Genomic DNA, 26537 nt, shown 5'->3' with positions numbered 1-26537 from the left:
ATGAATGATGATATGGAAAAGTATGTGCGCATGCCAGCGAGCTGGAGAAGTAAAAATTATGCTTTTGAATTTCTTGAAATTAACAAGTGCATTGTCCAAAATGACCTCATGCATGAAAAAGCATCGGCAATGTGTCATACTCTAGTTGAGGAAAGCACTGATATATCCATTAACAGATACTTGATATTCTACTTTAAATATAGATCCATAAATTTTGCGGACTATAAAACTTTGTTTGGTGGACTATTACGATTGCAAGAATGTGATGCTGTTTCAATAGTGTCTGCAATCAAAGAGTTTTATAAAGAACACCAACTTGATCTAATGAAAATGGTGATGTTCACATCTGATGGTGCCTCCGTGATGTTGGGCAAACTCAGTGGCGTGGCGGCTCAGCTAAAACGTGATATTCCACACTTAGTCCAGCAACATTGTGTTGCACATCGGGAAGACTTGGGGATTTCCGATGCATGGAAAGAGGTCAAGCTGATAAGAGATATCGAAACCTTAATGAGAACTGTCTACATGGTGTTCTGTCGGTCATCCAGGAGAAAATGCAAATTTCAGGAAATAGTGGATGCTTCTGAATGTGAGTCAGTGGCTTTCAAGGCACTCAGTGAAGTGTGCTGGTTATCTAGACACTTTTCACTTCAAGCAATTATTCACAGCTATAATCCTGTTCTGGAATATTTTGAGCAAGACAAAGATACTGATCCAGTTTCTAAATACTGCCACAAAAAGCTGAATACCATGGAATACCAAATAACATTAGACATTTTGAATGATGTTTTCTCAGAGCTGGCTTCACTATCCACGCTGCTCCAGAAACAGGGCCTTACACCTCTTGAAGCATTTCACCTTGCCCAAGGTAAACTGAACAAGATCAGAAGACAGTATCTTGGAGATTCAGTCTTATGGAGTGACAAAGTTAAGGCTCTCTTAGACATGAGCTCTCAAGAAAATAATGAAATTGATACCAGTTCCATAATAACTTTCATAAACAACTTGTGTGCACATTTGGCAGACAGGTTTCCAGAGGATGAAGTCCAGGAGTGGTCCGCTTTTGATTGTGCAGCAATAGTTAAGTGTGACTTCAATTTTGGAATTCAAGAGGTCAAATCCCTATGTTCAAAATACAAAGACTTTCTTGCTGAAGAGATTGTTATAGTCAGTCAGTACAATGACTTAAAGTTTGCAGTTGCCGAAAGAATCAAAAGCCAATTGGTTTTAAGTTTCCCGGATATGGTGACATTTGCTCACTAGAACGAACAGTTTCAGGATCTTGCAAAGTTGATGGATATTGGAGGAACATTCCTAGCACCAACTGCAAACTGGGAGCATGGCTTTGGCTTAATGAACACTCTAAAAAACAAACTATGGAATCGTTTACAAATAGATCATTTGGACATGCTGTCGTGTATTAAGCGTTACCAGCTGGATGGAGGACTGATAGATCTGGACAGAGTTTATATTGAATGGGCAAAGGAAAAAGATCGCAGGGAAAAACAGTAAGGTTACATTAGCAGTCTTTGACATTTTGACCAATAAGGAAATTAAAATGCATTTGTAATTACATATCTTATTCTTGGCTGATAATCATTTATTGATTTTTTTAGGAAAATATTAAATTTAAAACACAAACTCTTGTTTTTCTTTTTTTTTACTTATGATATCTCTATCTGAAAACCCATATAAATTGACATAATGGCATACTTATTAAATTGTCTTTATTATATGTTTATCAAAATCTTTTCGGACATGTGTATAGAATGAAAGGTGAAAGTGGACACCAATGGGCAGAAGCCTATGGACTGATAATGATCATGTTTATTATGTGCTTGATATATGCTTGTGATTGTCTATAAAAAAGGTCATAAAGCGTAATGCTTAAAACTAACTAAGCATTACCAGCTGGATGGAGGACTGATCGATCTGGACAGAGTTTATATTGAATGGGCAAAGGAAAAAGATCGCAGGGAAAAACAGTAAGGTTACTTTAGCAGTCTTTGACATTTTGACCAATAAGGAAATTAAAATGCATTTGTAATTACATATCTTATTCTTAGAATCATAGAATATCAGGGTTGGAAGGGACCTCAGGAGGTCATCTAGTCCAACCCCCTGCTCAAAGCAGGACCAATCCCCAATTAAATCATCCCAGCCAGGGCTTTGTCAAGCCTGACCTTAAAAACTTCTAAGGAAGGAGATTCTACCACCTCCCTAGGTAACGCATTCCAGTGTTTCACCACCCTCCTAGTGAAAAAATTTTTCCTAATATCCAACCTAAACCTCCCCCACTGCAACTTGAGACCATTACTCCTTGTTCTGTCCTCTTCTACCACTGAGAATAGTCAAGAACCATCCTCTCTGGAACCACCTCTCAGGTAGTTGAAAGCAGCTATCAAATCCCCCCTCATTCTTCTCTTCTGCAGACTAAACAATCCCAGTTCCCTCAGCCTCTCCTCATAAGTCATGTGTTCCAGACCCCTAATCATTTTTCTAGCCCTTCGCTGGACTCTCTCCAATTTATCCTCATCCTTCTTGTAGTGCGGGGCCCAAAAATGGACACAGTACTCCAGATGAGGCCTCACCAATGTCCAATAGAGGGGGACGATCACGTCCCTCGATCTGCTCGCTATGCCCCAACTTATACATCCCAAAATGCCATTGGCCTTCTTGGCAACAAGGGCACACTGCTGACTCATATCCAGCTTCTCGTCCACTGTCACCCCTAGGTCCTTTTCCGCAGAACTGCTGCCTAGCCATTCGGTCCCTAGTCTGTAGCTGTGCATTGGGTTCTTCTGTCCTAAGTGCAGGACTCTGCACTTATCCTTATTGAACCTCATCAGATTTCTTTTGGCCCAATCCTCCAATTTGTTTAGGTCCCTCTGTATCCTATGCCTGCCCTGCAGCGTATCTACCACGCCTCCTAGTTTCGTATCATCTTCAAATTTGCTGAGAGTGCAATCCACACCATCCTCCAGATCATTTATGAAGATATTGAACAAAACTGGCCCCAGGACCGACCACTGGGGCACTCCACTTGACACCGGCTGCCAACTAGACATAGAGCCATTGATCACTAACCGTTGAGCCCGACAATCTAGCCAACTTTCTACCCACCTTATAGTCCATTCATCCAGCCCATACTTCTTTATCTTGCTGACAAGAATACTGTGGGAGACCGTGTCTAAAGCTTTGCTAAAGTCAAGAAACAATACATCCACTGCTTTCCCTTCATCCACAGAACCAGTAATCTCATCATAGAAGGCGATTAGATTAGTCAGGCATGACCTTCTCTTGGTGAATCCATGCTGACTGTTCCTGATCACTTTCCTCCCATGTAAGTGCTTCAGGATTGATTCCTTGGGGACCTGCTCCATGATTTTTCCGGGGACTGAGGTGAGGCTGAATGGCCTGTAGTTCCCAGGATCCTCCTTCTTCCCTTTTTTAAAGATTGGCACTACATTAGCCTTTTTCCAGTCATCTGGGACTTCCCCCGTTCGCCACGAGTTTTCAAAGATAATGGCCAATAGCTCTGCAATCAAAGCCGCCAATTCCTTTAGCACTCTCGGATGCAACTCGTCCGGCTCCATGGACTTGTGCACATCCAGCATTTCTAAATAGTCCAGAACCACTTCTTTCTCCACAGAGGGCTGGTCACCTCCTCCCCATGCTGTGCTGCCCAGTGCAGTACTCTGGGAGCTGACCTTGTTCGTGAAGACAGAGGCAAAAAAAGATTTGAGTACATTAGCTTTTTCCACATCCTTTGTCACTAGGTTGCCTCCCTCATTCAGTAAGGAGCCCACACTTTCCTTGGCTTTCTTCTTGTTGCCAACATACCTTTAGAAACCCTTCTTGTTACTCTTAACATTTCTTGCTAGCTGCAGCTCCAGGTGTGATTTGGCCCTCCTGATTTAATTCCTACATGCCCGAGCAACATTTTTATACTCTTCCCTGGTCATATGTCCAACCTTCCACTTCTTGTAAGCTTCTTTTTTATGTTTAAGATCCGCTAGGATTTCACCATTAAGCCAAGCTGGTCGCCTGCCATATTTACTATTCTTTCGACACATCGGGATGGTTTGTCCCTGTAATCTCAACAGGGATTCCTTGAAATACAGCCAGCTCTCCTGGACTCCTTTCCCCTTCATGTTAGTCCCCTCAGGGGATCCTATCCATCCGTTCCCTGAGGGAGTCGAAGTCTGCTTTCCTGAAGTCCAGGGTCCGTATCCTGCTGCTTACCTTTCTTGGCTGTTAATCATTGGCTTGGATTATTCTTGGCTGATAAACATTTATTGATATATTTGAGGAAAATTTTAAATTTAAAACACAAACTCTTGTTTTTCTCTTTTTTACTTATGATATCTCTATCTGAAAACCAATATAAATTGACATAATGACATACTTATTAAATTGTCTTTATTATATGTTTATGAAAATCTTTTCAGACATGTGTATAGAATGAAAGGTGAAAGTGGACACCAACGGGCAGAAGCCTATGGACTGATAATGATCATGATTAATATGTGCTTGATATATGCTTGTGATTGTCTATAAAAAAGATCATAAAGTGTAATGCTTAAAACTAACTTCTGCTTCTTGAAGAATGATTACATTTCCTTTTTTTAAGTATTTAAAAACGACATTTATAAAATAACATGGTGTAAAACTATTATCATCGCAAATTGCAAATTAAAACTTTTTAAATGTATCAGCATTTTACTCGCTTGGGTGCATTTGCCTCATGGTGCACAAATTTGAACTCTGTTTCAAAAATTTGCACAGAAGAATTTTTTTGCGCACACGGCCTATCAAAGTTTAGAGGGTATATTACTTGGGACCCCTCCGGAACAACAGTCCGTGACACAACCATCAAAATCTGGTGATAACAGTATTTGATACCATCTAATATTCATTTGGATAGGCGTTGTTTGGAAATGGCATGCCCTTTGGATAGTTCGGTGATGTATACGAATAATTTTGGAGACTTATGAAAAGAAAAAGATTTTGTTCTATCGATATAAAAGGCGAGAGCCCTGCAGATGTCCAAGGAGTGTAGTCTGTATTGTATAGTCTGTATGTGGTTTCGGAAAAAATGGTGGTAAGTATATAGGTTGGTTAAGGTGAAAGGATGAAGCCACATTAGGCAAAAACTTAGGATGGGGTCTAAGAGATACTTTATCTTTAAAAAAGATTGTACAGGGTGGGTCAGTCATAAGAGCAGCTCCCACCCGCCTGGCAGATGTAATGGCCACTAAAAACACAACCTTCATAGAGGAAATGTAGTAACAAGCTTGTAGCTATGGGCTTTAAAGGGGGCCCGGTGAGGGCGCAGAGGACTAGGTCAAAGTCCCATGGTGGGGCGGGTTTTCTCACTTCCAGATAGGAGTTGGAGAGACCCTTTAAGAAGTGTTTAGTAATGGGATGCGTGAAAATAGAGAATCCATCAACTTTATGATGAAATGTTGTGATGACAGACAGGTGTACACGGATGGAACTCATGGAAAGTCTCGTTTAAGTTCCAGTAAATAGTCTGAGGTAAGGAGGCTGACAGAGGTGCCAGGTGCTGACACCATGATTTGAACAGTTTTCAGTTATGTCTGTATGTGAGTTGGGTAGTTGCTCTATGGCTGTTTAATAATATGTTCTGAACTTCTGTGGAACATGTCATTTCAGATTCCAAGAGCCATGTAATAACCAGGCTTTGAGATGAAGTTTTCGGGGGTCTGGATGAATGATGAGACCTGCATCCTGCGATAGAAGCCAAGGCAGAAGTGGGAGCGTGCGTGGGGGACAAACTGACATGTGGAAAAGGTAAGGGTACCACGTTTGTCGCATCCATGTGGGGGCTATTAGGATCACTCTGGAGTATCCAATTATCTTGTGGAGTACATGGGCTAAAGGGGGGGAAGACGTACAGGACAGGATCGCTCCACTGGATGAGGTAGGCACTGCCCAGAGACTGTTGACCGAGTCCTGCTCTGGAGCAGAACTGGGGGCATTTGGAGTTTTGTGTGGTTGCGAAGAGGTCTATCGTTGGGAATCCCCACATCTGGAAAATATCTTGGATGACCCATGTGTTCATCTCCCATTCGCGGTCTTGATAAAACTTCCTGCTCAGGGCATCTGCTGTGTTGTTCTGGCTGCCAGGTAGGTATGAAGCTATAACATGGACATTGTGTTTGATGCACCATTGCCAAAGATGCATGGCTTCCACCCATAGCGAGTGTGACCACACTTCCCTCTGCCTGTTTATGTAGAACATAGTGGCTACATTGTCCATGAAGATCTGTTCTGTTTTGTTTTGGATTAGCGGTAGGAAATGAGAACAGGCATTTTGAACCGCTTGTAATTCCAACAGATTGATATGAAACTGGGACTCCGCTGGAGACCAGCGGGCCTGTATGGAATATGCCGGTAGATGTGCCACCCAGTCTAGGAGGAATGCATCCGTGGTGCTGGTGAGCTCTGGTGGATTCTGCAGAAATGGCACACCCCTGCAAATGTTGTCTGAATTGGTCCACCAAAGCAGGAAATCCTTGACTGCATTGGGCATGGTGAGGACTTTGTTTATTCTGTGCCTGTGGGGAGCATAATTTGTCCATAATCAGACTTGAAGGCACCGCATGTGTAGCCTTGCATGTTGGACAATGAAGAGACATGAAAATATGCGTCTTGTAGGTCGAGGGTTGAAAACCAGCTCCCCCCCCCCCCCAGTGCTGATATGATGGTGCCTAGTGTGATCATTTTGAATCTTTGTATTTTTACAAACCTGTTGAGTTGCCATTGATCGAGAATAGGTCTCCAACCTACTGTTTTTTTCTGCATGAGAAAGTAGTGGGATTAGAACGCCTTCCCTCTGTACTCGATTGGTACAAGTTCTACTGCTCCAAGGGATATGAGATGATTCACCTTTTCCCGCAGCGGATGTTTGTGAGAGGAGTCCCTGAAGAGGGACAGGGAGAGGGTGTGGGAAGGGGGTTTGCAGGTAAGGGGGATGGAGTAAACAGGTTTTGATTATTTCTAATACCCATGTGTCTGTAATGATGGACTGACAGATGGGGTAGGAACGGAAGTAGGCGATCTCCAAACATGTTGCCAGTGGCAGATGGTGCCAGCATTGAGAGAGATGGGATTCTCGAGTCCTTGACCAAGCTTCAAATCTGTTGTCTAGAGGTTGATGGCTGAGAGATAGTAGTTGAGGAAGCAGACTGCCTTCTCCTCAATGTTTTCTGTTTCCGCCCTGGTTGGTCGTAATACCTATTTCGTTGAGTATACGGAGGGGGTTGGAACTGTTGAGTATGGTAATTGGTCTGCCGTCTCTTGTTCCTAGGTGCATGAATGCCCAGAGACCGCAAGGTGATCCTTGAGTCCTTCAGGGTATGCAATGACTTGTCCATTTTGTCCATGAAGAGTTTGGCGTCTTCGAACAGTAAGTCTTCTACAGTGGACTGCACTGGCTTTGGGAAACCGGATAACGATCGCTGTTGCTATGGATCTCGCTGTGGAATCAGTGGCGTCAAGGGCAGTTTGTAGTGCTCTTCTGGTGATAAGCTGGCACTCTGTGATGAGTGCTTTGTACTGATCCTTTTTGTCATCTGGAATAAAGTTTATAAATTCCGAGAGACTTGCGTAATTATTGTGATCGTACTTTGTCAGTAGGGCCTCAAAGTTGGCAATTCTCAATTGTAAGGTCGCAGCTGAGTATGCTTTGCAGTCGAATACATTGATCTGTTTCCAGTCTTTATCATACGGGGCATTTCTATAGTATTGTTGCTTATCCCGTTCGTTCATCACGTTGATAACTACTGAATTTGGCATTGGATGTGAGAAAAGGAATTCAGTGCCCTTGGCTGGCACGTAATACTTCTTACCAGACCTTTTACAGGTAGGTGGAATTGTTGCTGGGGTTTGCCAAAGCAACTTCACGGGGTCCATAATTGCATCATTCATGGGAGGGGCGACTTTGGATTAAGTGGATGTGTGTAGTATGTCTATTAGCTTGTGGCGAGATTCCTGGACCTCTTTCAGAAGATGCCTAGGGAAGTGGTCACTCTCTTGTAGAGATCCTGAAACTGTCTGAAATTGTCCACTGTGGTGGGAGGTGGAGGCATAATTATGTTATCCAGTGAGGAAGATGAAAATTGAATGTCAGCTGGTTTGTCTGGGTCCGAGAATTGCTCCTGTTCTTCAGCCCCTTGTTCAGAGCCGGCAGAAGGTGCCTTTGATGGCAATATGGGTGGTTGAGGTGCATCAGTTGCAGGCAGAGTGGTCGGTACTCCCTGTTGTTGCTGTTGTGGATATGGAGCCCATGGCTGCCAGAATGGCCATTGGGGTTGGAAGGGCATTGTGGGCATCCAGGGTTGGCTGCACCAGGATTGGTTTGTAAAGTTTGCAGGGAAGCCCAAGCTTGGTGGGGCCTGTGTGGCAGGAATAGCCACAGGAGAAGAAAGCTGTGGCAAGTGTCCTATATCCTCCTCCCCATCATCCTCCCCATTAGAGAATTGCGTTGAAAGCTGTGGAGAGCAGGGTTGGTTAAGTACCACGTGTATCGTCTGTACCGAGAAAAGGAGACTGCAGTACCGATGAGACAGATAATTCTGTGTGACACAGGAACTGCTGTGACGTGCACAGTCTTGGTACCAGTGGGATGATGGAGCTCGGTACCATGTGCTGGAGTGTATTTATTGGCACAGGTGTGTGGCTAGAATGCATAATACCAGCAGTAGGTCGCAGCATTAGCACTGGGATGCTCAGTACAGATGGCTTGCTTGCTGTTGCTGGTGCCATGGCATAGGGTTTCACTTTCTCCTTAACACCGGTGGCAGAGCTTGACTGCTTCGGAGCTCTGGGTTTCTTAGTACCGTAGGTACTGGAGGGACCTGGTCTGTCAGCCGGTGCAGTCGGTAGTGGGAGCGTTTGTCCACTATCGAAGCATCTTTTCTTGGCCAACTCGGGAATCAGGGATGTAGTGCCCCGTTTCTTTGCTGCCTTCTTGGCAGGTTGTTCAGGATCTTTTTCCCTGAAAGAGGGGCCTTTGTCCGAGGAGGCAGTTGGCAATTTCTGGCCGGGAGGGGTTTGTACTTCAGGCTCAGATGCCGGGCAAAGAGATTTCTCCATGAGGAGAAGCTTTATCTGTAAATCTCTGGCCTTTCTCATGCAGGCTTTCAAGTTGTGACAGTGCGAGCACTTCTGCAGTATCTGTCCCTCACTGAGACACTGGACACACTGAGAGTGTCTGTCTGAGAGGGGTACTGAAGGCCGTCAGATAGTGCAATGTTTGAAGCCTGGGGAGCCAGGCATGCCCCTGAGGCAGCATATTCTCTCAGTGATGTGGAGAGGAAGAAGACTATAGTGCTGCTGCGATCGGGGAGAACGGAAACTTACGGTCCTATGAGGATAAAAAATTGCTCCTTTCCCTGCTGCTGCCCCTCCCGGTGGGAAAAGGAGCAGAACCCCCAGCCCTCTCCTCCGGTGGGGCTGCTGCTGTGTCTTTAGGTATGCTGTACCGGTTATAAATAGCTTGCTGGTATGGCCTACCAGAGTGTACTGGCCTACATGCACTGCTAGCTAAAGGAAAGGGGATTATTTCTCACTGCGAGGCACTGCTGAGTGCTCTGACTCAAGCCAATGGCGGGAGAGAAGGAACTGGGGCGGGGGAGGGGTTGGTCGCACAGCGCCAGTTAACTGCCTGAAGCGGCGCAAGATGGGGACTGCACATGTGCAGTCCAAATGGGGCACTGCTACCATAAATCTCCAGCTATGAGTGCAGGGGTGCAACGACGCCTAAAGTGGATCACCCACAGGGACACCATTCGAAGAAGAACCTCTGATGTACGGTATCTAATGTAAACTGATGACACACTGGTCCCAAAAATCATTGCATGATGTATGTATGGATGTGTACAAAGAGTTATAGGAGTGTGCTGGAAATATGTCCTTGAACTGTGTTTGGAAGCACATAAGCTCCAGCTTGCCCTACATTGTCATAAATATAAAGGGAAGGGTAAACCCCTTTTAAAATCTCTCCTGGCCAGAGGAAAAATCCTCTCACCTGTAAAGGGTTAAGAAGCTAAAGGTAACCTTGCTGGCACCTGACCAAAATGACCAATGAGGAGACAAGATACTTTCAAAAGCTGGGAGGAGGGAGAGAAACAAAGGGCCTGTGGCTGTCTGTATGCTGCTTTTGCTGGGGATAGAACAGGAATGGAATCTTAGAACTTTAGTAAGTAATCTAGCTAGGTATGTGTTAGATTATGATTTCTTTAAATGGCTGAGAAAAGAACTGTGCTGAATAGAATGATTATTCCTGTCTGTGTGTCTTTTTTGTAACTTAAGGTTTTGCCTAGAGGGATTCTCTATGTTTTGAATCTAATTACCCTGTAAGGTATCTACCATCCTGATTTTATAGAGGTGATTCCTTTACTTCTATTAAAAGTCTTCTTGTAAGAAAACTGAATGTTTTTTCATTGTTCTAAGATCCAAGGGTTTGGGTCTGTGGTCACCTATGCAAATTGGTGAGGATTTTTACCAAACCTTCCCCAGGAAGTGGGGTGTAAGGGTTGGGAGGATTTTGGGGGGAAAGACGTGTCCAAACTACGTTTCCCAGTAAACCCAGTTAAAGTTTGGTGGTGGCAGTGGATCCAGGGGCAAAGGATAAAATTAATTTGTACCTTGGGGAAGTTTTAACCTAAGCTGGTGAAAGTAAGCTTAGGAGGTTTTCATGCATGTCCCCACATTTGTACCCTAGAGTTCAGAGTGGGGAAGAAACCTTGACATACATAAAGGAATGTCTATTTACTTGTCTGACCAGCTTGATCACTAGCAGAGGACAATGAAAACGAATTTACACATAAAGTGAACAAAGCCATCAAGCTAACAAGCAGGGGAGAAGACTGCTTAACGATCACACCTGGGGATAGAATCTGTATTCTTGAAATAGAGACAATAGACTTTGGGTAATATAAGAGGGGCGAAGAGACATTTCAGTTATCCTTCACTTAGGGGATGATAGCATACAGTACCCTTTTAGCCTATAAAAGCTGAATCTTCTTGGACTGGAAGGCAAGAGTTGCTGGAGACTTAATGTAAGTGAGAAACCTGCTTACACAAAGATTGTAACTTGTTGAAATTAAGTTTTAGTCACTACAAAGAGTATTTTGTTTTGTTTGTAACCATACCTGTGTTCTATTCGTACTTCTTAGTATCACATTAAATCTCTGTTCTAGAGAGAGAACACAAGGGCTCACAATTCTGGGTACCCCAAGCAGAATGTCACAGCATTATTCCTTCATTTTTTACATTTTAATTGCGTCATCTCCCCTTCCTCCCTCCCTCTGCCCTTCTTTCCCATTTAAAAATAGTGCCTATTCCATCTGTGCATTTAGAGTATAAAGACACTAATTTTTTGATTCCTTGCTTTTCATTTAAAATGTTAGAAAATAAATTCAAAAAAATTTAGAATGGTAGTATGAATTACACATTTCACATCAAATCAGTGTCCTATGCTAGGTAGGAAAAAAAAAAGTTTGAGGCACATCTGCTTTTCCATTCTTCAGCTTGTTGAGCTAAACATGGAGGACCACATGGAGTACTTTGTTTACCTGAGTAGGGATGTCCTTTTTATCCTCTTGAGAGATCTCCTTGAAACTTTCATGGAGATCCTCTGAAATCCTCTGCTGAACATTTATAGGGATGGTAGCCTTGTTTCTTCCTCTGAAAGAGGAGACTTTCTGATGAAACTCTGCAATGAGTTCCGCTTGCGCCAGTGCAATAGTCAGGTTGGTAGCACACAGGCCCAGGCAGCTTCAGGATGCTTTTAGCAGCTGGTTCTCTGCAGTCTGTCAGGAGTGAAATATCAGCAAAAATCACCACTACCTCTGAAAATATTAGCAATATTCACTGCAAATTCCTTATACTTTTACCCAAGGAGACCACCATCTAAACCTTGCAAATTGCCACTGCCCATCCATCTGATGGCTTCAGCTGCAGAGAGGTACTGTAGCAATGTGCTCCAAAGCTAAAGTGAAATTAACTTTTCTTATTAAAGGTATTTATGGGAATAACATAAGGGAGTTTTGAGATTTATCTTTCCCTTTCCATTGTTACTATAAATCTAATGGTATATCTCTGTGTTTTAATCAGCTGTGTCTGGCATAGTGCCCTTGAGAGGAGCCCCCGCCACCCCTGCCAAACATCTGACTCTGATCAAGTGGAGAAAGAAGTGGACCAGGAAGAATATGTTCTGTGTGACCTACCCGCCCTCTCTTGATGCTGATAGAGAATATAGGACTTGTAGGAGCCATGTCTGTGATGACAGAGGACCAAGTTTGGAGAGAGTAGTTGCTGCAGGAGAGGGAAATGGACTGAAAGATACAGTGGGAAGTGAACCAGGGCATCCTGGGTTTGCTCAGGCAACACATTCAGATATTGCAGAGCGTTACCAAACTAAATGCCCAAAGACCCCAGATGCAGCCTTTCTAATCCGTGGAAAGCTCCCTGGTTGCTCCTCCCTGTAATCCCCCAATTTATCAGGGGCAGCATAGGTTGAACTCTTACTCCTACCACTCCATGCCAGGGGAAAATGGGAACTATAACTACACACACCCTGACTTGTGAAAATCACAGGATTAGCCACAATGCACAATGTGCTTTGTAACATGACTGAAACATTGTAATATGTTTAATACATAAACTAAATATTCCTTGTTTACAGATGCTCCCCGACTTACGCAATCATTCCGTTCTGGAAAGCCTTGCATAACTCAAATTTTGCGTAAGTTGGAAACATATAAACAAACGTTATGTAAAAACAAAAAATAAAAACCCTAAAAACCTCCTATTTCTAGCTTACGCAACTTTTTCTGTAAGTGCAAATTTGCGTAAATCGGGTCTTGCATAACCCAGGGAGCATATGTACTTGCATTTTATTTGGTTTTTAGTGCTGCAAAAATATTTTTACCTTGTGTATTTGCACTTTAACTTTGTTTCCTGTTTCTTTGTATACAATAAAGTTTTATTTTTGGAAACTCAGAGTTTATTTATTAGTTTACACCAAGCATAACTGTCGCATTACATAATTTATAACAGGAATTATTTAACATAAAATATTTAAGCTCCATACACACAAAAGTTCACTATTCATAAAAGCATCACATAACATTACTGTGGCTGACAGTTAATACAATCTTTTAACGCCTCCCTCAGTCATATAGCTTCATGGTTGGCTCTTCTAATAGCTTGAGTCTGGCTGTTCAATTCAGCAGATAGCTGGTCCACCTCACCCTTCCACTCTGGCAGTAACCTTTCCCGCGTCACCTCACAGATATTATGCAGTACACAACATGTAGCTATAACAGTGGGTATATTTGCCTCACTGAGATCCAATCTAGTCAGCCAATGACCCTTTAATCTATCAAATACACGTTCAATAGTCATCCTGACCTTGCAGAGTGAGTAGCTGACTCTCTCTTTGGTGCTGTCCATATAGCCAGTCCACAGCTTTATGAGCCAGAAGAGAAAGGGGTAGGCTGGATCCTGCAGAATCACTACTGGCATTTCAACATTGCCAATCAGAGAAGAATGTGCGTACTTGGAGCTTTTGGAAAAGTCATATAATCTTAAAGATGTGAGCATCATGCACGTTCCCTCACAAGTCCACACTGATATTAGTGAAGTGTCCTCAGTGATCCAATAGCACTTGCATAATGATGGATAAGTGTCCCTTTCTGTCTATGTACTCTCTTGCAAGGTTGAAAGATGCCAGAATAGGATATGCATGCCATCTATCAGCCCACCACAGTTTGGGAACCCCATTGCTGCAAATCCATCCACCATTTCCTGACATAGCAGAGAGTCACAGTCCTGTGCAGCAGGGTGCATTTTATGCACACTTAGATGAAAACTGCTCCACTGTGGATATTCCAACTCCAAAATGATTGCCCAATTACCAATGGCAATCCAATGTTGCAAGCTTCCAGACCATTATCGCCACTCACTTCTCCCCTGCCAATGAAGCTCTCATTCTGATGTCCTTGAGCGCTGGGGCAAGCTCAGAACACAAATTCAGGAATGTGGCCCTTCACATTCAGAAATTCTGTAGCCACTGCTTCTCATCCCAAACCACCAGTATGATGCAATCCCACCAATCAGTGCTCATTTCTCAGCCCAGAAGCAGCGATCCATCATGTACAACTGTTCCATGAATGCTAGCAGCAATTTGGCAATTTTTTTTTGCAGCCCATCATTGTGGTTGAACATCATCTCCTCCTCACCCACTCAGTTGCAATCATACTAACTGCATATCCCATATTAGCAAAAGTTGTGATGACAATTGCGCTGACTCTGCAAGGTCTGTGCTTCTGCCAGAAAGATGGGCAGAGATTGAAAAGCTGTGCTCAGGACTGTGGAAGTTTTTAAAAAGGCACAAAAATTATGGCTGGAACAATTATGAGATTGAGAAAGTGGAATTACGGGAACTTCACCCAAGTTCAAATTGCTGGTATCCCCAAGAGCACTGCAAAAATGTCCCATAAGGGACTGTGCCGCATGATGGTCTAGGGCACATTAGGACACCTACCTTTTCATTGACACAACTGCTTGTGGTGAGCACAGGCAGCGCCAACATAAGCAGCCAAGTGTGTGTGTATCTGAGCAACATAAAAAAGTTGGCAGCCATACACTGACATAATTTACATCAATCAAACTTTGCAGTGTAGACATAGTCTGATGCTGATCACTTCCTTATTTTTACACATTGGAGTGGCAGTCATGGTGACATAAGGAAAAATTTTCAAAAGTGCCAGACTTATTTAGGAGCCTAAATCCAATTTTCAAAAGTGACTTAAGAACCTAACTCCAACTGAGTGACAAGTTTTTAAAATGCTTATATACAAATGCTAGAAATCTATATAATAAGATGATAAACTAGAGTGTCTCGTATTAAATGAGGATATTGATACAATAGGCATCCCAGAAACTTGATGGAATGAGGATAATCAATGAGACACAGTAAAATCAGGGTACAAAATATATCTGAAGGACAGAACAGGTCATCCTGGGGGGGAGTGTCACTATATGTGAAAGAAAGCATAGAATCAAATGAGGTAAAAATCTTAAAGGAACCAAACTGTACCATAGAATCTCTGTGGATAGTAATTCCATGTTCTAATAATAAGAATATAGCAGTAGGGATATATTACTGACCACCTGACCAGGATGGTGATAGTGACTGTGAAATGCTCAGGGAGATTAAAGAGGCTACAAAAATAAAAAACTCAATAATAATGGGGGATTTCAACTATCTTGACTGGATACATGTTACCTCAGAACAGGAGGCAGAGATAAAGTTTCTTGACACCTTAAATGACTGCTTCTTGGAGCAGCTAGTCCTGGAACCCACAAGAGGAGAGGCTATTCTTGATTTAGTCCTAAGTGGAGCACAGGATCTGGTCCAAGCGGTGAATATAGCTGGACCACTTGGTAATACTGACCATAACATAATTAAATTTAACATCCCTGTGGTGGGGAAAACACCACAGCAGCCCAACACTGTAGCATTTAATTTCAGAAAGGGAGACTACACAAAAATGAGGATGTTAATTAAACAGAAATTAAAAGGTACAGTGCCAAAAGTGAAATCCCTGAAAGCTGCATGAAAACTTTTTAAAGACAACCGTAATAGAGGCTAAACTTAAATGTATACACAAATTTAAAAACATAGTAAAAGAACAAAAAAAGTGCCACCATGGCTAAACAACAAAGTAAAAGAAGCAGTGAGAGACAAAAAGGCATCCTTTAAAAAGTGGAAGTTAAATCCTAGTGAGGAAAAAAGAAAGGAACATATACTCTGGCAAATGAAGTGAAAAAATATAATTAGGAAGGCCAAAAAAGAATTTGAAGACTCAAAAAGGAATTTTTTTTCAGTACATCAGAAGCAGGAAGCCTGCTAAACAACCAGTGGGGCCACTGGACGATCGAGATGCTAAAGGAGCACTCAAGGAGGATAAGGCAATTGTGGAGAAACTAAATTAATTCTTTGCATCGGTCTTCACAGCTAAGGACGTGAGGGAGATTCCCAAACCTGAGCCATCTTTTTAGGTGACAAATTTGAGGAACTGTCAAAGATTGAGGTGTAATTAGAGGAGGCTTTGGAACAAACTGATCAACTAAAGAGTAATAAGTCACCAGGACCAGATGGTATTCACCCAAGAGTTCTGAAGGAACTCAAATGTGAAATTGCAGAACTACTAACTGTAGTTTGTAACCTATCATTTAAATCAGCTTCTGTATCAAATGACTGGAGGATAGCTAATATGATGCCAATTTTTAAAAAGGACTCCAGAGGTGATCCTGGCAATTACAGGCCAGTAAGCCTGACTTTAGTACTGGGCAAACTGGTTGAAACTTTGGTAAAGAACAAAATTGTCAGATACACAGATGAACGTAATTTGTTGGGGAAGCGTCAACATGGTTGTTGTAAAGGGAAATCATGCCTTACCAATCTACTATAATTCTTTGAGGGGTCAACAAGCATATGGACAAGAGGGATCCAGTGGATTTAGTGTACTTAGATTTTCAGATTTAACGAGGTCCCTCACCAAAGGCTCTTAAGCAAAGTAAGCTGTCATGAGATAAGAGGGAAGGTGGTCTCATGGATTGGTAACTGGTTAAAAGATAGGAAACAAAGGGTATGAATAAATGGTCAGTTTTCAGAATGGAGAAAGATAAATAGTGATGCCTCCCAGCAGGTCTGTACTGGGACCAGTCCTCTTCAGCATATTCATAAATGATCTGGAAAAAGGGGTAAGCAGTGAAGTGGCAAAATTTGCAGATGATACAAAACTTCTCAAGAGAGTTAAGTCCCAAGCACACCGCAAAGAGCTACAAAAGGATCTCACAAAACTGGGTGACTGAGCAACAAAATGGCAGATGATATTCAGTGTTGATAAATGCAAAAGTAATGCACATTGGAAGACATAATCCGAACTTGAAATATGAAATGATGGGGTCTAAATTAGCTGTAACCACTCAAGAAAGAGATCTTGGAGTCTTTGTGGATAGTTCTCTGAAAACATCCACTCAATGTACAGTGGCAGTCAAAAAAACGAACAATATGTTGGGAATCATTCAGAAAGGGATAGATAATAAGTCAGAAAATATCATATTGCTTCTGTATAAATCCACGGTATGCCCACATCTTGAATGCTGCATGCGATGTGGTCACCCAATCTCAAAAAAAGATATATTGGAATGGGAAAAGGTTCAGAAAAGGGCAACAAAAATGATGATGGGTATGGAACAGCTTCCGTATGAGGAGAGATTAATAAGACTGGGACTTTTCAGCTTGGAAAAGAGACGACTAAGGGGGGATATGATAGAGGTCTATAAAATCATAACTGGTATGGAGAAAGTAAATAAGGGAGTGTAATTTACTCCTCCTCATAACAGAAGAACTAGGGGTCACCAAATGAAATTACACTTCTACCCCGATATAACATGACCTGATATAACACGAATTCAGATATAACGCGGTAAAGCAGTGCTCTGGGGGCAGGGCTGCGCGCTCCAGCGGATCAGCGTGTCTGGCTCCGACATGCTGCTCTGAGCGGCATGTTAAGGGTACCGGGCCTGGGCCGAGGGGTTGGATAAGGGGCAGAGGGTCTTGGGGGGCAGTCAGGGAGCGGGGGGGGTTGGATGGTTTGGAGGTTCTGTGGGTGGTGCAGTCAGGGGAGGGGGAATGGGGGTGTTGGATAGGGCGTGGGAGTCCCGGGGGGCCTGTCAGGGGGCAGGGGTGTGGCCAGGGGACAGGGAGCGGGAAGGGGTGTTAGATGGGTCGGGGGTTCTGAGGGGTCAGTCAGGGGACAGGAAGTGACTGTTAATAACAGAAATGCTCGAGGCCAAAGCAAGGTGGATATGACGCGTTTTCACCTATAAAGTGGTAAGATTTTTTTGGCTCCCGAGGACTGCGTTATATTGGTCTAGAGGTGTAATAGGCAGCAGGTTTAAAACAAAGAAAAGGAAGTATTTTTTCACACAACACACAGTCAACCTGTGGAACTCCTTGCCAGAGGATGTTGTGAAAGCCAAGACGATAACAGGGTTCGAAAAAGAACTAGGTAACTTTGTGGAGAATAGGTCCATCAATGGCTATAAGCCTCTGTTTGCCAGAAGCTGGGAATGGGTGACTGGGGATGGATCACTTGATGATTACCTGTTCTGTTCATTCCTTCTGGTGCACCTGGCATTGGTCAGTGTCGGAAGACAGGATACTGGGCAAGATGAACCTTTGGTCTGACCCATTAGGTATGTTCTTATGAGTTTCAATTACACATAAATTTCTAAGTGACATACATGCTTCTGAAAGTTTTACCCAGGTCTATTAAATTTTCCTTCTTCATTAGGACAGAAGGAAGCTAAAATAGCCTTTGTGTACTAAGCTGGGGTTCTCACTGTTGTGAAACAAAGGAAGGAATGGATTCTTGGCAGGGTCTGATAAGGCTCCTTAGAAGAGGTAGCTAATACTAACATGACTGGCAAAATAAGGCAAAGATGATTTTTTTTGCCATGAATTTCAAATGCTCTGCTACCTATGGAACAGAGACATTGACAAAGTAGGGAATGTACTCAGTCCATGTGAGCACGTTTCTTGCTAGTGGTAGATACCAGTCAGGATACAAGACTATTATTTAGTGGTAGACAACAGTGATTCCTTTAGCTTATATGATGTGACAGGGTGTACCAGGCCTTTTAAGGCCTCCTGCTGGAGACTTTGAAATCCCACTACACCCCGCCCCAGAAAAGGAGCAGTAAAGGTGGGTCCTCCAAGCCTACTTACAGAGGCTGCAGGGAAGCAGCCAATCAGAGCGCAGCAGGCTCAGTTAAAAGGAGCTGCATGGACTGAGCAGACCAGTTGCTTGCTCGGACCAGAAGAGTGAGGAAGGACTGGAAGGCTGTTAGACTCTCCAGGTCAGAAGGCCTGGGAGAGACCCTGCTCAAGCAGGGAACAGATGGAGAACCATGAGGTAAGGGTGAAAAGTAAGGCGCTATGTAGGAAGTGGCCCAGGGAATAGCAGCTGCAACTATTATAGGAAGTAACACATGGCTGCTATGTATAGGGTCCCTGGGTCATGACCTGGAATACTAGGCAGGGCTGGGTCTCCCCACCCATCACTGGAGAAGTGGCATGAACCCTGAGAAAGGGATAAGGCTTGTTCAGAGAGCAAGTAAAGGGCAGGACTTAAGTCTACAGGGAGAAAGCTCTGGGGGCGATGCTCTATATCAGGGCAGAGACTTAAAGCGAGCCTAGAAGGGGCTGTGAATTGAGCCCAGAGACAGAGCTGCAGACACCAACAAGAGCACAGGGATAGGCCTTGTTGGACCTTTTACCCTGGTCCATGTTCGTTCATGTGTTAAGCTACGCATGACTTAGCCAGAGGACTGAGCCACTGAAGACCCACCTGATAAGGTTAACAGCCGACAGAGGTTGCCAGGAGTAGAGAGTGCAAGTACACACCTGACTGACAGAAGGCACTTACAAGAGGTGAGTGGCCCCTGTCACAGGCTTTTGATGCTGAAGTTCTCTGTTTCACTCCTTGATGACTCCTGTGATCTCTGTACCATATGGCAGCCACAGTTCATTAGAATAAGAAATGTTAGTTGGTCCCTCCAGTTGCTAACAAATATACCACAATCCAAAAGTGTGCATTGAATAGAATCAACACAAGTGCATTCAGTTGTTACAATACTAGTCCTCAATTATGTCTAGAAATTTACAGTAATCCTAACACACCCTCCAATCACCCCTATATTCTACACACCAGTTAGGAAAAGCAATAAGGCACTCCCTTATCATCTATTAACACCTTAAAAAGAATGTAAAATGGGTACCTTGTCCTGAATGTACAGTGTCTGCTGCCATTTAGGTGTCTTCTCTCAATAGACACGTGTAACTCTCATGAGTACTAAGGCAAGTTAAACATGTACCTAGTCAGAGGTGAATACACATCTGTACCTTCCAAGTAATGATGTCATATAAAATACTGACATGTCATATAAAATATTGTATATAAATTAAGGATGGGTGGATTAGTTCAGATACAATAAGAATGTATCCGAAACTTTGCTCCAAACTCACATGAATCAAAATAATTTGAGATTAACATTTTTCTTCTGATAATTTTTCAGTTTCACACACTTTTGCACTTCCTGGTTCCATTAGAAAGTTCTGGCAGTTCTTGTGAAACATTTTCAGCCTAAACAGAAATAGGAGGCACCAGACAGTTCAGAAACAAGATTTTTCTCCCCATACTGCCAGCTGGTTTAGCATATCCAAGAGGGTCAGCTAAGATCAGAATTTTTAGGAGTGTACTACAGAACCTCTGACTTTAAGGTTTTGGGTTTTTTTAAACAATTTCAGTCCAATAAAGTATCATGAAATTTCAAGATAAAGCTTAGTTTGATTACATGTGAAATATAGTACATAAGTGCATTAATTTACCCTGGGTCTCACTTTGACTATGCGTCTGGGTTATTCCTAGTAAAGTGCACACCTATGTTCCTACCAAATGTGCCTCTGGGTATGTCTACACTACGAAATTAGGTTGATTTTATAGAAGTCGATCTTTAGAAAGTGATTTTATACAGTCTATCATGTATGTCCCCACTAAGTGCAGTAGGTTCGTGGAATGCAGCCTCAATACCGTGAATAGCATTGACTTATGGAGTGGTGCACTGTGGGTAGCTATCCGACAGTCCCCGCTGCCCACTGGAATTCTGGGTTAAGCTCGCAATGCCTGATGGGGCAAAAACATTGTCATGGGTGGTTTTGGGTACATGTCTTCAGTCTCCACTCTCTCCTTCCCTCATTGAAAGCAACGGCAAACAATCATTTCACACCTTTTTTCCTGGGTTACCCATGCAGACGCCATAGCACGGCAAGCATGGAGCCTGCTCAGCTCAGCGCTGCTGTTGTGAGCTTTGTAAACACCTCACGCATTATCCTGCAGTATGTGCAGAACTTGGAAAGAAGACGCCAGTACGAGGACGATTGTGAGGAGGACATGGACACAGACGTTCCTGAAAGCACGGGCTGTGGCAATTGGGACATCATGGCGGCAGTGGGGCTGGTTGATACAGTGGAACGCCAATTCTGGGCCCAGCAAACAAGCACAGACTGGTGAGACTGCATGGTGTTGCAGGTATGGGATGATTCCCAGTGGCTGCGAAACTTTCACATGCGAAAGGCCACTTTCCTTGAACTTTGAGTTGTTTTCCCCCACCCTGAAGTGTAGGAATACCAAGATGAGACCTGCACTGACAGCTGAGAAGCGAGTGGCGATAACCCTGTGGAAGCTTGCAATGCCTGACTGCTACCGGTTAGTCAGGAATCAATTTGGAGTGGGCAAATCTACCGTGGGGGCTGCTGTGATCCAAGTAGCCAAGGCAATCAGTCACCTTCTGCTAGCAAGGGTAGTGACTCTGGGAAATGTGCAGGTCATAGTGGATGGCTTTGCTGCAATGGGGTTCCCTAACTGTGGTGGGTTGATAGATGGAACGCATATCCCTATCTTGGCACCAGACCACCTTGCCAACCAGTACGTAAACCGCAAGGGGTACTTCTAAATGGTGCTGCAAGCACTGGTGGATCACAAGGGACATTTCACTGACATCAACGTGGGATAGTCGGGAAAGGTGCCTGACACTTGCATCTTTAGGAACTCCGGGCTGTTCGAGCAGCTAAAAGAAGGGACTTTCTTCCCAGACCAGAAAATTACTGTTGGGGATGTTGAAATGCCAATAGTTATCCTTGGGGACCCAGTCTACCCCTTGCTCTCATGGCTCATGAAGCCGTACACAGGCAGCCTGGACAGTAGTAAGGAGCAGTTCAACTACAGGCTGCGCAAGTACAGAATGGTGGTAGAATGTGCCTTTGGACGTTTGAAAGCCCACTGGTGCTGTTTGCTGACTAGGTTAGACCTCAGCACAACCAATATTCACTTTGTTATTGCTGCTTGCTGTGTACTTCATTATATCTGTGAGAGTAAGGTGGAGATGTTTATGGTGGGGTGGGAGGTTGATGCAAATTGCTTGGTGGCCAATTTTGAACAGCCAGACACCAGGGCGATTAGAATAGCACAGCTAGGCGTGCTGCGCATCAGAGAGGCTTTGAAAAACAGTTTTATGACTGGCCAGGCTACAGTGTGACAGTTGTGTGTGTTTCTTCTTGATGCAAAACCGCTCCCTTTCTTGAATTTACTTCCCTGTAAGCCAATCCCCTTCCCCCTTCGACCACAGCTGGCAAAGGAAATAAAGTAGCTATTGTTTTGAATCCATGCATTATTTATTTAAAAAAAAAGGGAGATCACTGACAAGGTAGCCTGGGTGGCATGGGGGAGGAGGGAAGGACAAGGCCACTTTGCTTATTGTTGCCACACTACAAATCAAAGCTGTTTGAATGACAGCCTTCTGTTGCTTGGGCCATCCTCTGGAGTGGAGTAGCTGTGTGCCCGGACCCTCCCCTCCCGCGTTCTTGGGTGTCTGGGTGAGGAGGATATGGAACTTGGGGAGGAGGGCAGGCGGTTATACAAAGGATTCAGTGGAGGTCTGTGCTCTTGTTGCCTTTCCTGCAGCTCCACCAGATGTCTGATCATGTCCGTTTGCTCCCCCATTAGCTTCAGCATCTCCTTCTGAGTGCTCACTGAATGCTTTCCTGGCCTCTGCCACTGAATGTCTCCATGCATTTAGTTCTACCCTATCAGTGTGGGAGGACTGCATGAGTTCGGAAAACATGTCATCGCAAGTGCGTTGGGTTTTTTTTGCTTTCTAATCTGCGATAACCTCAGGGACGGAGTTGATACAGGGAGCATAGAAACATTTGCACCTGCAGGAGTGATAAAAAGGGAGAATAAAATTTAAGAAGATACATTTCTGAAAACAAAAGGGAGACTCTTTCACAGCGAATCAAGCAATTCACAGCAGACAGCACATGTACTTTAGGTACAAGGTCGCATTTTGCCTTTTATATTGAGCGCCTCCCGGTACGGTGACACATCACACACGGCTGGGCAACAGAATTTGGTTTCCAAGCAGCCATGGTAAGCCAAAGGGTACACGGGCTTAGCTTCTTCCATCTTCATAATATGTGGGAATGGTTTCAAACTGCAGCGCCCCCCTTTCCCATAGCAAGCAATGCCGGTTGGGGTTGCCGTTTAAAAGGAGAGGTTGCGATTTTGGAGTGGATGTGCAGCACATTCCTCCCCCCACCGCATGGCTCTTCTCCAGGATGATCCCTTTTAGCCAAGCGCAAACAGCCCAGCATGAACGGGGTCCTTTTACTGTTCCCTTACAAAAATTCCCCTATTTCAACCAGGTGACCATGAATGGTATCACTCTCCTCAGGCTGACATAGAAAGGTAAAGACCGAATGTTGCATGAATGCGAACAAAACCCAGGACCATTTGCTGCCATGCTTTGTGCTGCAATGATTCCAGACTACTTGCTACTGGCTTGGTGTGGTAAAGTGTCCTACTGTGGAGGACAAAATAAGGCAGCCTGCAAAGGCTTTCAGAGTACCTCCAGTAGAGCTTCATGGAGATGTCCCTAGAGGATTCCCTTATAATAATAAGTTCAAGTCCCCCATCTGCCTTACAAGGAGAAGGGATTTGAACAGGGATCTGCCACCTTTTAGCTAAATGGCCTAATCACTAGGCACTATGCAATAAAATATTGTTATGTGGATCGCCTTCAATCTTTCCTACAGAGGTTCCCGTTCCATCTCCAGACATGTGAACAGACTTTTCCAGCAGCTGTACTGGCTGCAAATGCAACCCAATTCTTCAGGGCAAATCAAACATTAAACACAATTGCTTTTAACCCCTTGTACTGTAGCTACAAATGTGCACTCACCAGAGGTGCCTTCTCTGCCTTCATGGTCCGGGAACCTGCCTTGGGAAGTATTGGCTCCAGGGTGATAAAATGTCCTGGCTGCCAGGAAGAATGGATTCTCCGCTTGCCTGCTGTGCATTCTCCTCCTCCTCCTCCTCCACAAAATCCTCCTCTGTGTTGCATCAGACTCCCCCCTTGCAGGTGTCCATGAACAGTAGTGAGGTACTGGTAGGGTTCCCCCCTTAGAATGGCATGCAGCTGATCATAGAAGAGACATGTATAGGGCTCTGACCCAGAGTGACCATTTGCCTCCTTCGTCTTGTAGTAGGCTTGCCTGAGCTCCTTAGCTTGCAGGCAGCACTGCTGTGTGTCCCTGGTGTAGCCTCTCTCCACCATTCCCTATGTGAGTTTGGCATATACATTAGCATTTCTTCTTTTTGATCAGAGTTCTGCCTGCACAGATTCTTCTCCCCATACAGCAATCAGATCCAGTGTCTCCCGTTCGCTCCATGCTGGGGCTCATTTGCAATTCTGGGACTGCATGGTCACCTGTGCTGCTGAGCTCGCCATGCTGACCAAACAGGAAATGAAATTCAAAATTTCCCGGGGCTTTTCCTGTGTACCTGGCTAGTGCATTGGAATTGAAAGTACTATCCAGAGCGGTCACATTGGAGCACTCTGGGATAGCTCCTGAGGCCAATACCATCGAATTGCACAACGCTGCATCTGCACTGCCCCAAATTCGACCCAAATAAGGTTGATTTTAGCGCTACTCACCTCGTCGGGGAGGAGTACAGCAGTCGATTTTAAGAGCCCTTTAGGTCGACAGAATGGGGTTGGTTGTGTAGCCGCATTGCTTATAAAAATCGACCTAACACGGCTAAATTCGACCTAACTTTGTAGTGTAGACCAGCCCCCTCTGTGCTCTTTGCCTCCTGCCTGCACCACAACACAATAGTTCAATATCAATAAAAAGACCAGAAACATTCCTTTCAGCCTTCATGTATACAGAGCATGGACAGAGAAACACACACTATTGTTTACTTTAATTCAAACCACAATTCAGTTACTAAACTAGTGTAACTTACATTACTGACAAATAAAACTTTCCATCTGTTCATAAGAATTACATGCCTACCAGAAGAAAACCACCACATTTAGGCCACCTTATTAAACAATGATTATCCCGTCCAAGTATTCAACATCTTTAATAAAGGTCAGCCATAAGTTCATTTTAACCAAATAAGTTTCTTTTCTTACCCAGCTAGTCCTCCTACACCTGGAGACTTGAATAAGATACTAATTTTTATCCTCAAGTTACAAGTCATACTGGTAGCATATCTTAAATCCAGACTTCAGATCTCATTATACTAAGTTAGGAGTTTATAATTTTTCTGATAAATGTAATTTGCACTGCATGACAAATAAAAGAAATACTTTAAGACCTGACTTGAAAAACCAAACCAAACTATGAATTATGTAAAATGACTATATGGAGATAATGTATTCAGTATGGAAAACTCTCCCTTCTTTTTACTAAAGCTGCATCCATCAAAAATGATCAGTGCACTGAAACTTGCAAATGAGGATATACCACTGTATGCAGTATAGGTATCTGGAGATTCAAAATAAACACGTAACTGTTGAGTCTATATTTTCTGTGGCCACGACAGTTCTGTTCTCTCTGATATTATTACACTGGGATTAAAAGTGGAATACTTACTTATTATTTTTCATCTTCAAAGTACACTGCAAACACTACAGTAAATTCACCCCCTCTAGTACAGGGAGGGGGAGGACCAAACTGAACCCTATGCACTAGCAGTGGCTGCTATGCCTTTGGGGTGGGGTTCATTCTTATCCTCTCAATTTATGTTTACATCTTTGCCCTCATCAGGCTTCATGCAGATGAGAGAAGCTTGTGCACAACTGTACAGGAGGGTCACCAGGGATGATATATAAAGGATATGCTGAATCAGCACATTTTGGATGCCCTATCACTTCCTGCTCACTGGCTAGGGCTGTCCACTTTGGAGGTGCACTGGAGCTAGGGCTGTGGGTACCTTCCACCATTCAGATCCCACACCTTCCATGACATCTCCACATTTTCATGTCTGTGTGGTAGAAGATCCACTCCTTCATTCATGTTCCACAATCTGTCTGGAAATTCCTCCATGAATCACTGGTGATCTTAAACTCACCCCCCCTTGTAAACTTACTCCTCTCCCTTTAGCTTCTTCATTACTAGGACTCTTGCTCTCCCTGCAATAACATTACTATGTTGGGTTTTTTTAACAACCAATTTGTTTGTCTACTACTTTGGGGATAGGAAGGAAGAATGTTTAAGAAATGAGAACTGAGGGTTTGGTTTCACTCTGAGAAACTGCAGTAAAGAACCTTTGAACATGGTCTTTTCAGGAGTAACACAATCCAAAAATCATCACTCAGGTGTAGAGGTAGACTCAATAGGCAAAATATCCAAAGATAGCCTCTGATTCAAATGCTGAAATTGAAATAAGTAGCACTTATCTGTGCCAAAAAGTGCTGTTGTGGGGCTCATTGTCTCCCCTCTTCCCACCTCTACCTCTGTCATAACCTTAAGAAGAAAACAGTACCTACTGTTCTAAGCATTCTTTTTGGTAAATGCTCTC

This window comes from Lepidochelys olivacea (genome assembly GCF_965140295.1).
Source record: "Lepidochelys olivacea isolate rLepOli2 genome assembly, chromosome: 12".
In the NCBI taxonomy this organism is placed as follows: domain Eukaryota; kingdom Metazoa; phylum Chordata; order Testudines; family Cheloniidae; genus Lepidochelys; species Lepidochelys olivacea.
Note: the sequence above shows the minus strand (reverse complement) of the source record.